Source organism: Canis lupus, chromosome 5 (assembly GCF_011100685.1).
Source record: "Canis lupus familiaris isolate Mischka breed German Shepherd chromosome 5, alternate assembly UU_Cfam_GSD_1.0, whole genome shotgun sequence".
In the NCBI taxonomy this organism is placed as follows: domain Eukaryota; kingdom Metazoa; phylum Chordata; class Mammalia; order Carnivora; family Canidae; genus Canis; species Canis lupus.
The window spans coordinates 76282815-76296095 of NC_049226.1; the positions used below are offsets into that span (position 1 = coordinate 76282815).

The window sequence follows — 13281 nt, forward strand, 5'->3', positions numbered from 1 at the left end:
GAGTATGTGGCACAGTCACGGGCACGTGGTAAGTCTCAAGGAACCTTAGGATTTGGTAGGTGTTTTTTTTTTTTTTTTTTTTTTTTTTTTTTAACTATTTTTGTATTTCATGCCTTCCTGTGCCAGGCCTTGTGCTAAATGATTTATCAACATTTACTTTTTCTAATTCATGAAAGCACCAAGATGTTATCCCTTTCTCCCAAACGGGGAAGATGATCCCTGTTTGGCTGATCTCAAGTGACTTGGCTAAGGTCTCCCATTATGTGGCCGAATTGGGATTTGAATGCAGGCATCTGGCCCCAGGGCTCTTGTTGGTTTTCTTTGCAGTACTTGCTTCGTACTGTAGGAAACTGTCATACAGACATTTTGCAATAAGTACCCTCATTTCCCCTTCCCCATCACCTTGGACAGTGTCTTGGTGTTTCTCTCCATTTGTTCAACAAATATTTATTGACTGTCTTCTGTGGGCCAGGCTTTAATACATGGATTTTATTCAACAAGAGTTTATTGAGCTCTTGCTAGGAGAACACTGCACACTGTATCAGTGATTTATACTGAAGGGAAAACTTGGATTATAATGAGGGATGATGTGGGTTCTTCTTTCTAAAACTCCATCCTTTTTTTTGCCATAAAGATTAATGAGTGGAGGAGCAATCCACCGATTTGCTCTGTGGTTCCCTCTGATACACAGCCTCCATGGAGAATTTGAGCAGCAACATTCAGATTAAAGGATTCTAAGGCACTTTGCACTATCAGTCTGGTGTCTCTTTGAGGCCTGCTGTCCCAAGGGAGGCGCCAGACTCCTAGGGAGAGAGCACTGTATTCCTGTTACCCTTCTTATTAATTGCTTTTGATGGGGACCGAGAACAGAGTCATGTATGGTACATTTGAGCCTGCTAATTTGGAAGCTACTAATTTGCAAATGCTTTAATTCTCACAGAAACCCAGTTAGTCTCATCCCTCCTCTATAGAGCTGTAATTGAAGAGACCTGCAGAGAGGGTGCTGACACATATATTAGGATGTATGAAGTCATAGCAAATAATTAAAACTGAACAGCAGTGGTCATAGTAAGAGAACAAAGTAAATTGAGTAATTTAACTACCTTAAGGGAGTTTCTGTTTTTCTTTTTGATTTTTTTTTTTTTTTTTTTAATTTATGATAGTCACACACACAGAGAGAGAGAGAGAGAGGCAGAGACACAGGCAAAGGGAGAAGCAGGCTCCATGCACCGGGAGCCCGACGTGGGGATTCAATCCCGGGTCTCCAGGATCGTGCCCTGGGCCAAAGGCAGGCGCCAAACCGCTGCGCCACTCAGGGATCCCATCTTTTTGATTTTTCTATGCAGTTGGAAGGGTACGACTTGGTTTGAATTAGCATGGTTTTGTGGTGGTTTCTGGTGGCAACCTGGAGGGATTGAGACCCACATGGTTAATTTTATTCATTCATGGAGAAAGAAAAAATCAAAACTCTTCATATTGTCTGTCTGAAAAGGGCGGGGACAGAACAATAAACTTTTCAGAACCCCCTGCCTCTTTTAAAAACCATATTTAAAAAAATTAAAGAATTTTGGTGTCTTTTTTTTTTTAAGATTTCATTTATTTATTCATGAGAGAGAGAGAGAGAGAGAGAGAGAGAGGCAGAGGCAGAGACACAGGTGGAGGGAGAAACAGGCTCCATGCAGGACTCTATCCTGGGTCTCCAGGATCAGGCCCTGCGCTGAAGGCGTCGCTAAACCGCAGAGCTACCCAGGGTGCCCAAGAATTTTGGTTTTTCAGGGAAAAAGCCCAGCCTGAAAGGTGAAATTCTTTTTCTACAGCTTCTATAAAACCACGCTTTGGAGGCACTCCTGGGTGGCTCAGTGGTTTAGCGCTGCCTTCAGCCCAGGGCCTGATCCTGGAGACCGGGGATCGAGTCCCACGTCAGGCTCCCTGCATGGAGCCTGCTTCTCCCTCTGCCTGTGTCTCTGCCTCTCTCTCTCCCTGTGTCTCTCATGAATAAATAAATAAAATCTTTAAAAAACAAACAAACAAAAAACCCCCCACGCTTTGGGATGTTATGGTCAGTGATTCATAGGGAAGACCCCGTGGTGCTTGGCAACTACTCTGAAGTGGTCTCTGCATCAATGAACGTTAACACTAAGAAAACTTAGAGATAACTTTCTATTTTTTTTAAAAGATTTTATTTATTTATTCATGAGAGACACAGAGAGAGAGGCAGAGACATAGAGGGAGAAGCAGGCTTCCAGAGAGAAGCTCTCTGTGGGACTCGATTCCATGACTCGGGATCACACCCTGAGCCAAAGGCAGACACTCAACCACTGAGCCACCCAGGTGTCCCTAGAGATAACTTTCTACAACAACACTGCCCGGTAGAATTTTCTGTAATAACGGAAATATGGCCGTTGAACACTTGAAATGGGGCTAGTGCAACCAAAAAATTGCATTTTTAACTTAATTAAAATGGAAGTAATTGCTATTTATTTACTTATTTCTTTATTTTTAAAGATTTTATTTATTTATTCACGAGAGACAGAGAGAGAGAGGCAGAGACACAGGCAGGGGGAGAAGGAGGCTTCTTGTAGGGAGCCTGTTGCGGGACTCAGTCCCCGAACCCAGGATCACGCCCTGAGCTGAAGGCAGATGCTCAACTGCTGAGCCACCCAGGCATCCCAGTAATTGCCATTTAAATAGCCACCTGTAGTTAGTGGCTTGCTATAAAAGAGTGCACTAGAAGAGCACCTGGGAGGCTCAGTTAGGTAAGTCGCTGCCTTCGACTAGGATCATGATCTTGGGTTCTAGATTCCAGTCCCGCTTTGGGCTTTCTGCTCAGTGGGGAGTCTCTTCTCCTTCTCCCTCTGTGTTCTCTTTTGCTTTCTCACTCTTAAGTAGGTAAATAAAATCTTAAAAAAAGAAAAGTTCATTGGAGAGGAAATAGTTTCCCCTTTTCTCTAAACCAACGGGAAGAGCATTAACAGTTCAGAAAATGATTGTGATGAAAACTGGAATTTGAATGCATAGCAATAGTTTGCTTAATGTCTACGCTTTGGCATCTGTGAGATGTCTAAAACTGAATATTTGAAAGTAGGTAGCCATCCTTGGGAGCTGCTATCCCTGCACCTCAGCGTTTTGCTTCCTCCAATTCATCCTCCACAGAGCCAGAGTGTTTTTTTTTTTTTAACTTAGGTTTATTGAAGTATAATTGATGTACAATAAAATTCCCCCTTGTAAGTGTACAACTTGTTGAGTTTTGCCAATGTATGTAGTCCTGTAACTACCACGACAGTTAACAACATATAGAACATTCCACAAAATTCCCTCATGTACCTGTGTAGCCAGTCATAGCATCTCCCTCTGGCAGCTGCTGAGATGATTTCTGTAAGGCAAGGAATGTACAGTGTAGAGCTGTATGAGCCTGGCCTCTCATGGCTTAACCCAGTGCCTTTGAGATTCACCCATGTTGTTGAAAATGAGTTAGTCTGTTCTTTTTTATTGCCCTCCAGTAGTAGTCCAGTGTATGGAGAGACCACACTCTATATTCATTCACCTGTGTATGGGTGTTCAGGTTGTTACTACTTTTTGACTATATGGTTAAAGCTGTGATAAAATATGAAGGTGATTTTTTAAATTTATTTTTATTTATTTTTAAAGATTTATTTATTTATTTATGATAGACATAGAGAGAAAGAGAGGCAGAGACACAGGAGGAGGGAGAAGCAGGCTCCATGCCGGGAGCCCGACGTGGGACTCGATCCCGGGATTCCAGGATCACACCCTGGGCCAAAGGCAGGCGCTAAACCGCTGAGCCACCCAGGGATCCCCGAAGGTGATTTTTTAAAACCTCACTTTAAAATCAAGGGGTACCTGGGTGGCTCATTTGGTTAAGTGTCTGCCTTCAGCTCAGGTCATGATCTCAGGGTCCTGGGATCCAGCCCCACATCAGGCTCCTTGCTCAGTGGAGAATTTGCTTCTCCCTCTGCTCTTCCCCCTGCTTGTGATCTCTCTCTCTCTCAAATAAATAAATGAAATCTTAAAACCTAATTTATCCCTCCTTTGATGAAAATACTTCAGTGACTTCCTGTTGGACTGAGTGTAGAATATAAATTCCTTATTTTGGATTTTTGTGTGCTGGTCTCAGCATACTTCTCAGATCACATCTTACACCTACTTTCCCCCCTCAATCACTGTTTATTTTTATCTTTCTCCTGCTGTTCCAGTGTGAGCTCCCTCAGGGTAAAGATTTTGTCTTGTTGACTCCTGCTGTATCCCTGGTGCCTGAAGTAGTGCTAGGTATGCAATAGCACTCAACAAATACTTGTTGAATGAATAAAATTTTAAAAATCACTTATGTTGATTAACAGTATTAACAGGAATTAGGAAAAAGTATTTAAGTTTCGTGGTTTTAAAAATAAGTTTTAGAATGGTTTTAGACTTGGGACACCACCTGGGAGTCTCAGTGGTTGAGCATCTGCTTTGGCTCAGGGTGTGATCCTGGGGATCCTGGGATCGAGTCCTGCATCAGGCTCCCCTCAGGGAACCTGCTTCTCTTTCGGCCTATATCTCTGCCTCTCTCTCTGTGTCTCTCATACGTAAATAGGTAAAATCTTAAAAAAAAAAAGAATAATTTTAGACTCCTAGAACCACTGGGAAGATAGTACAGAGGGTTCCCATATACCCTGTATCCAGTTACCCCTATTAAAAACATCTTACCCGGGATCCCTGGGTGGTGCAGTGGTTTAGCACCTGCCTTTGGCCCATGGCGTGATCCTGGAGACCCGGGATCGAATCCCACGTCGGGCTCCCGGTGCATGGAGCCTGCTTCTCCCTCTGCCTATGTCTCTGACTCTCTCTCTCTCTCTGTGTGTGAATATCATAAAAAAAAAAAAATCTTACCCTAGTATGGTACAATTTTCTACAATTAACAAGTCAATATTGGTATTATTAACCCAAATCCATACTTAGATTTCCTTACTTTTAACTTAATGTCCTTGTTCTGTTCTGGGATTCTGTTCCAATAACACATTACATTTAGTCATCACGTCTCCTCAGGTTCCTTGGCTGTGACAGTTTTTCAGACTGTCTTTGATGTCTTTGACAGTCTTGAGGAGTACTAGTCACGTATTTCGTAGACTGTCCCTCAGTTGGGATTTGTCTTTCTCATGATTAGACTGGGATTATGGGTTTTGGGGAAGAAGACCCCAGAGATAAGGTGTCATTCTCATCCCATCATATCAAGGGTACTTACTGTGAACATGACATATCACTGTTGATGTTGACCTGGTTGAGGTAGTGCTTGTGCGGTATCTCCACTGCAATCTTTTTATTTATTTATTTATTTATTTATTTATTTATTTATTTATTTATTTATTTATTTCTTGTGTGGTATCTCCACTGCAATCTTTTTATTATTTATTTATTTATTTATTTATTTATTTATTTATATCTCCATTGCAATCTTAACTTTTTTTTTTTTTTAAGATTTTATTTATTCATGAGAGACACACAGAGAGAGGCAGAGACATAGGAAGAGGGAGAAGAAGAAGCAAGCTCCATGCAGAGAGCCTGACGTGGGACTCGATCCCTGGACTCTGGGATCATACCCTGAGCCAAGGGCAGATACTCAACCGCTGAGCCACCCAGGCGTCCCTGTAAACTTACTTCTTTTTGCCTACTCCCTATTCTGTTCTCTTTGGAAAATTGTCTCTACATGCAGCCCAAACTTAGAATGGGGAGTTCTTTCTTCCTTCCTCTGTTTGTTCATTTGCTCATTCGTTCATTCGTTCCTTCTTTCCTTCATTTAGTTGCATATATTAGTGTGAACTCTTATATATTTATATATTTATTTATGTATTTTATACTTTGGATTATAATCCACTAGTATTTTATTTATTATTGCTCAAATTGTCCCAGCCTCTGCCATTGGGAGGGAGCTCTTTCAGATGGTTCATATGTTCCTTTGGCATAACTCCATCATTGTTTTCATATGTTTGTGTGTATGTTTTTTTTTTTAAGATTTTATTTATTTATTCATGAGACATAGACAGAGAGGCAGAAACATAGGCAGAGGGAGAAGCAGGCTCGGAAGCCTGATGTGGGCCTTGATCTCAGGACCCAGGATCATGACCTGAGCTGAAGGCAGACACACAACCACGAGCTACCCAGGTGCCTTGTCTTTTTTTTTTTTTTTTTTTAAAGATTTTATTAGACATTTTATTTATTCATGAGAGACATGGAGAGAGAGGCAGAGACAGAGGCAGAAGGAGAAGCATGCTACCTGCGGGGAGCCTGATGTAGGACTCGATCCCAGGACCCCAGGATTACAACCTGAGCCAAAGGCAGATGCTCAACCACTGAGCCACCCAGGTGCCCCATGTGTGTATGACTTTTAAATATACAGTACTTCCTTATTTTCTGGCACTAAAGATGCTTAACTCTTATCATGTATATTTCCTGCCACCATTCCTAAATTAGCCGTTTCTCTGAGGGTTCTGGTTTCTTTTATTGGAGAATGACATTAGAAACCAAGATGTAGGGTGTTACTGCTTCTAGGCACTCTCATCCGACAAAACAGGAGATATATGTGTGTTTGCTAATCCATGTATATATACATATGCCTGTAAATATTTCCTTATGTAGTCTATATTAAGCTGGATATGAGTTCATGCTTAACATCTTCTGCTCTAATGTGTTACACAAGTGCCATTGATTGGCCCCACTCTTTGCTTGTCAGTAACCTTCCACCACTACCCTCTGGGCCCCTGCCATCCTCCACCCATTTACTCATTCATTCCAAAAGACATGGATAGTGGTTTCAGTGTACCCTCATAGCAGGGACTTTATCAGATAGAGCACAGTGCCTATGCACAGTTCTTCTCCCCTTTAGTCTTACAGACTCAGATTTTCATCATTTTTAAGCAACCTTTTTTACTTCTCCACACTGTGGTCTAGTCTTGTATGTGTATTTTTTTTAAAGATTTTATTATTTATTTATTTTTTAAAGATTTTATTAGAGAATGAGTTGTGTGTGTTCTTGTTGGGAGGAGGAAGGGGAGTGGCAGAGGGAGAGGGAGAGAATCTTAAGCAGACTCTGTGCTGAGCACAGAGCCAGACACTGAGCTTTAATCTCAAGTGTCATGAGATTGACCTGATCAAGATCATGACCTGTCAAGATCATGACCTGAGCTGAAATGACCAGAGCCAGACACTGAGCTTTAATCTCAAGTGTCATGAGATTGACCTGATCAAGATCATGACCTGTCAAGATCATGACCTGAGCTGAAATCAAGAGTTGGAAGCTTAACTGACTGAGCCATCCAGGCACCTCTTAAGATTTTATTTTATTTATTTATTTTAAAAAATATTTTATTTATTTATTCATGAGGGAGAGAGAGAGAGAGAGCGCGCATGGCAGAGACACAGGCAGAGGGAGAAGCAGGTTCCATGCAGGAAGCCTGACATGGGACTTGATCCTGGGTCTCTAGGATCAGGCCCTGGACTGAAGGTGGCACTAAACCACGGAGCCACCCGGGCTGCCCAAGATTTTATTTTTAAATAATCTCTACACCGAACATGAGGCTTGAACTCACAATACCAAGATCATGAGTCCCATGCTCCACCAACTGAGCCAGCCAGGTGCCCCTGTGGTCTAGTCTTTATGAATGATCTTTTTTTTTTTTTAAAGATTTATTTATTTATTTTAGAGAGAGAGTTGGGGGAGGGGGCAAAGGAAAAGGGGAGAGAGTCTTAAGCACACTGTGCTAAGTAGGGAGCCCAACATGGGGATTGATTTTAGGATGCAGAGCCCAATTCCAAGCTTGAACTCATGATCTCATGACCCTGAGATCAAAACCTAAGCTGAGATCAGGAGTCCAATGCATAATCAACTGAGCCACTCAGCCACCCCATAAGGCATCGATCCCGGGACCCCAGAATGGCGCCCTGGGCTGAAGACAGGTGTTAAACTGCTGAGCTGCCCAGGAATCCCCTCTTTTAATGACATGCTAAAATATTTTAGCTTAAGAATTATTTTATTAGGCATATATCACACATGTGAGTTATATGGGTACCATGAGAAGAATATTAATAAAATGTACCCTCCACATAGCTTAAGGAATACACCATTCTAGTTAAATCTACACCCTGGATACCTTTTCCAGAACATATTCCTCTCTTTCAGACCCTTTAGAGTAAGTGAGTGCCCTGAATTCTGGATTAACCATTTCTTTGCTTTTCTCTGTAGTTTTAGCACACAGACATGTAATTACAAACAATATTTTATTTTGATTGTTTTTGACTATTGTATAGATGAGATCATATGGTATACATTTTGTGAGTCTTGCTTTTATTTGTTTGGTCCTACTGCGTTGGTTTTGAGGTTCATCCATGTTGACTACCATGCCTGTGGTTTACTAATTTTGCTGTGAAGTAGTGTTCGGTTGGATAAATGTGCCACAGTCGATTTACCCCTCTGTCATTAAACATTTGGGTGAATTCCAATTTTTATTGTAGATGATCATATATATAAATATGGTATTTATGTAGGAGTAGAATTTCTGGTCCGTGGAAAGTGCATGTTCCCCAGCTTCATCAGCAAATGTCAAATTGTTTTCCAAAGTGGTTGAGATTTTATATTTCTAGCAGTGTGCTTTAAAAATTCCTTTTGAGGGATGTCTGGGTGGCTCAGCGATTGAGCGTCTGCCTTCAGCCCAGGGTGTGATCTTGGAGTCCCGGGATCGAGTCCCACATCGGGCTCCCTGCATGGAGCCGGCTTCTCTCTGCCTGTGTCTCTGCATCTCTCTGTCTCTGTGTCTCTATGAATAAATAAAGTCTTTAAAAAAAATTCCGGGATCCCTGGGTGGCGCAGCGGTTTGGCCCCTGCCTTTGGCCCAGGGCACGATCCTGGAGACCCGGGATCGAATCCCACGTCGGGCTCCCGGTGCATGGAGCCTGCTTCTCCCTCTGCCTATGTCTCTGCCTCTATCTCTCTCTCTCTCTCTGTGTGACTATCATAAATGAAATAAACTGAAACTTTAAAAAAAAAATTCCTTTCGAGTCATATCCTTGTCAACACTTAGGGTTATCAGACATGCAAATTTCCCATCCTTTTAGCAATTACTTGAGAATCTACTGTATGCCAGGCACTAGATATAGCAATAAGATGGTCTGAATATTTGTGGCCCCTCAACAGTTCATATGTGGAGCCCTGACCCTAAGATTATGGTATTAGGAGGTGAGGGCCTTTAGGAGGTTATTAGGTCATAAGGGTGGAGCGCTCCAGAGTAGGATTAGTGCCCTTGCCTGGACTCAGCTCCCTTCCCCCTCTGCCACATGAAGTTACAGGTAGGTAGCCTAGGAATGATTCCAGAGCAGAGAGCCAGTTATGTTAGCATCTTGGTCTTGGATTTCCCAACCTGCACAACAGTGAAAAATAAATTTTTGCAGTTTATAAGCCACTTGATCTATGGCAATTTGTTATAACAGCTTGAATGGACTAAGATAAACTGTACAAAATGGACAAAAATCTTTTCCCTGTCAAACTCTTCATCTGATTTCCAACTACTGGGTACAGATGAGATGGTTTATTATTTTTGGGTTTAATTTATATTTTCCTGATTATTGATGAAGATAAATATCTCTTCATATATTTAATTGGCAATTTGTTTCTTCCATGAAACGCCTGTGTCTTATGTCCTTTTTAAATTTTTTTTCCTTTTTAATTTTTAATTTTTTAATTTTTATTTTTTTTCTTTTTAATTTTTAAAAAGATTTTATTTATTGAGATAGAGAACACGTGCAAGCACATGAGCCGGGGGTGGGGGTTAGGGGGGCAGAGGGAGAGGTAGAAGCAGGGTCCCTGCTGAGCAGGGAGCCTGACAAGGGGCTTGCTTGATCCCAGGACACTGGGATCGTGACCTGAGCCAAAGACAGATGCCTAACTGATGGAGCCACCCCGGTGCCAACAAGTGCTTTTTTTTATTGAACTCTTTTTTTATAGATTAGGAAGAATTAATTTTTTTTTTTTCTGGATTCTAATCTTCTTTTGGTCACCTGTCTTACATATATATAGTCTCCCAGGTTGTGGCTTGCCTTTTTGTTGTCTTGGTGGTATCTTCTGATGAACAAAAGCGTATTTTTAATGCATTTGAGTTTATGGATTGTGCTTTCTCAGTCTTTTTACGAAAAATCTATATCCTGGGTTCATAGAGATATTCTCCAGTAATTTTTTTTCTTGCTGCTCAGTTTCTTGCTTCTTGAAATGAAAAATGAGGCATCTCAGCAGAAAGTGTATTCCCTGCTCCCCTAATGGTGGGTGACTTACTGGTCTCAGCATTACTGCAACTCTTCCAGACAGGTAAAAATTGAGGCCTTTTTTTTTCTTTTGCTCTAAATAAGCAAAAAACAAGACACAACTTGGCAAATTTTTTAGCTAAGAGAAAAGTTACAAGTAGTTAATAGTTCAGACGTTTTCCTGGAGGAATCCAGTGTTGGTCCTTGCTAGTTTCACATAAAGTTCATTTTTAAAACTGTGGGTGCGGAAGGGCATAGTAGGGCTGGTTTTGGTGGACGTGACTATTATGTTGTAATTGCTGTAAATTTTTTGTTTTCTAGAAAATTTGGTATCAAAATGCAGGAAGGAATGGGGGAAGAGTAGGGTACACGCAAGAGTTCAAGGGTATGGAGCTGGAGTGCCAGTGTCAGGATCCAGGTTATGTCAGCTCTCTGCCATGTGATCTTGGGCAAGTTAGTTCCTTTTTTTTTTTTTTTAAGATTTTATTTATTTATTCATGACAGAGAGAGAGAGGCAGAGGGAGAAGCAGGCTCCGTGCAGGGAACCTGATGTGGGACTCAATCCTGGGTCTCCAGGATCACACCCTGGGCCGAAGGTGGCGCTAAACCGCTGGGCCACCAGGGCTGCCCAAGTCAGTTCCTCTTAAGTCTCAATTTCTTTACCCATAAAGCAAGAATAATAGTATTTGCGGTGTTCAGGATTTCCCACACCATGCCTTGTTTCACTAGGAGGATTTCCAGTTGTATTTGTAGTTATGATTTATTACAGTGAAAGGACCGAAAGCAAATTCAGAGTGGGAAAGCACTTGGGGTAAAGTCTGGAGGGAACTAGTGCAAGAGACTTTTCACCATGGAGTCTCCAAGGACATGCTTAATTCCTCCAGCAATGAATTACGGCAATACATGGGAAATGTTACGGGGGAAGCTCATTAGAGACTCCGTGTCCAGGGTTTTTCTTTGGGGCTGGTCACATAAGTACCCTCTGGCTATCGTGAACCACAACTCCACACCCTCAGAAGGGCGGCAGGTGCTCAGCAGAAACCACATCATTTGTACACACAGTGTAGGCACAGTGAGCCATTCTTATCAGTTAGGGAATGGTGGGAACACTCCAAATCCCTAGTTCCCAGACACCAGCCAAGAACCAGCCTTGCAAGCAGGCCTTTCTGAGGCTAGCAATCTCGTGCCTGCTACGCTCTTTCCTGCAAACCATCTGACAGTTACTGTGAGGATCATGTGAGATAGTCCACGTAGAGTGCTTAGCATAGTGACCAGCATACATTAAGTACTTGAGATGGGTTAATTATTATGATTATTACTAGAAAACTTGTGTAAGGAAGCAACAAATGGCCTGACAAAATCCTCTTAATGGAGCTGAGAGGACCTTTGGAAGACAGCTCATCCACTTTCTTTGAAGATTTTATTTATTTATTCATGAGAGACGCAGAGAGGCAGAGACACAGGCAGAGGGAGAAGCGGGCTCCCTGCCGGGAGCCCCATGCGGGACTTGGTCCCAGGAACCCAGGATCATGACCTGAGCCAAAGGCAGATGCTCAACCACTGAGCCACCCAGTTGTCCCCCTCATCCTCTTTCTTTCTTTCTTTCTTTCTTTCTTTCTTTCTTTCTTTCTTTCTTTCTTTCTTTCTTTCTTTTCTTTTCTTTTCTTTTCTTTTCTTTTCTTTTCTTTTCTTTCTTTTCTTTTTCCTTCCTTCCTTCCTTCCTTCCTTCCTTCCTTCCTTCCTTCCTTCCTTCCTTCCTTCCTTCTTCCACTTTCTTATTTTACAGATGAGTAACCTGGGACCCAGGTTAGGTGATTTTCCTAGTGATACCCAGTGTGCCAGGTTAGCTATGGGAACATGAGAATGTTTTCTCATTTTAAAGAGGGAGACTTCCCAGGAAATGCCCATTGTACTGAGCGTGTGAACACAACCTCGGATACACACCTCTAGAAGGCCTTAGACGAGGATGCTTCAAAAGTGGCCTTGGCAGCAGTGTCTGTCTCTGATTTTTAAAGAGATTGGATCTTGTCATTTGAATTGCTCTGATCCTCTTTCTGTCAGTGGGTTTCAGTTTGTGATTTTATTCTGTGAAATCTGATAGTACAGTCGTTGTTCAGGCATGTGATAAACTGATTTTCAGAAGACTGACCTAGCTCTGATTTCTTGTAGATTGGATGTTTCTACTTTGCATCATTTGGAAGGACAAACAGGCAAAGTGTTTTCATATTTTTGAACAGCTCTTTCTAATTCAGCTGGGGTTAAAAAAGAAAGAGTTGATTTCTCTCCTAGTCCCTTCAAATGAACAAACCCTAGATTTTGTTCTGCAGATAGCAGTGGGCTCTATAGAGAGGCTTTCCTCTGCTTTGGATCAGGGTAGAGAGATAGCCCTCTGAAGCTATATATTACAGATTCTTCCCAGAGAGACAAACTTTCTAATAAAACCATTGTGTTTGTGCCAAAATTTAGCTATAAATCCAAAATGGATTGGTAATGCAGTCGATCTCCAAATCCAGTGTCACTTGTTGTAAAGTATCATACTTGTCCAGAGGATGAAAATGTTATAGCATAAGCCTTTTTTTGGGTAACAGTTTTATTGAGATATAATTCACATATCATGTAATTCACCTGTTTGAAGTGTCCATGATTCTGTGCATTTCAGTATATTCATAGTCTAAAACCAGTCACAACATTAAAAATTTTTTAGAACATTTTCATTATCCCCAAGAAGATACCTTGTACCCTCTAGTCATCACCCCCAGTCTTCCAGCTCCTCCAGTCCTAAGCAACCACTGACCTGCTTTCTTCTCTATAGATTTGCCTATTTGGACATTTTATGGAAATAGAATCACATAATATGTGGTCTTTGTAACTAACTTCTTTCACTTAGTTGTTTTTTTTTTTTTTTTTTTTAAGAGAGAGAGAGCACAGGGTGGGGGTGGGAGGAGGGACAGAGGGAGAGGGAGAGAGAATCTTAAGCAGGTTCCATACTTAGCACAG

At 41.7% G+C, this 13281-nt stretch overlaps 1 protein-coding gene across 4 annotated transcripts in view; it reads left to right on the forward strand.

Moving 5' to 3' along the window:
• WDR59 (WD repeat domain 59) overlaps window positions 1-13281 on the forward strand; it is a 103790-nt gene that overhangs the window by 808 nt on the left and 89701 nt on the right. The gene's annotated exons all lie outside the window — the stretch shown is intronic.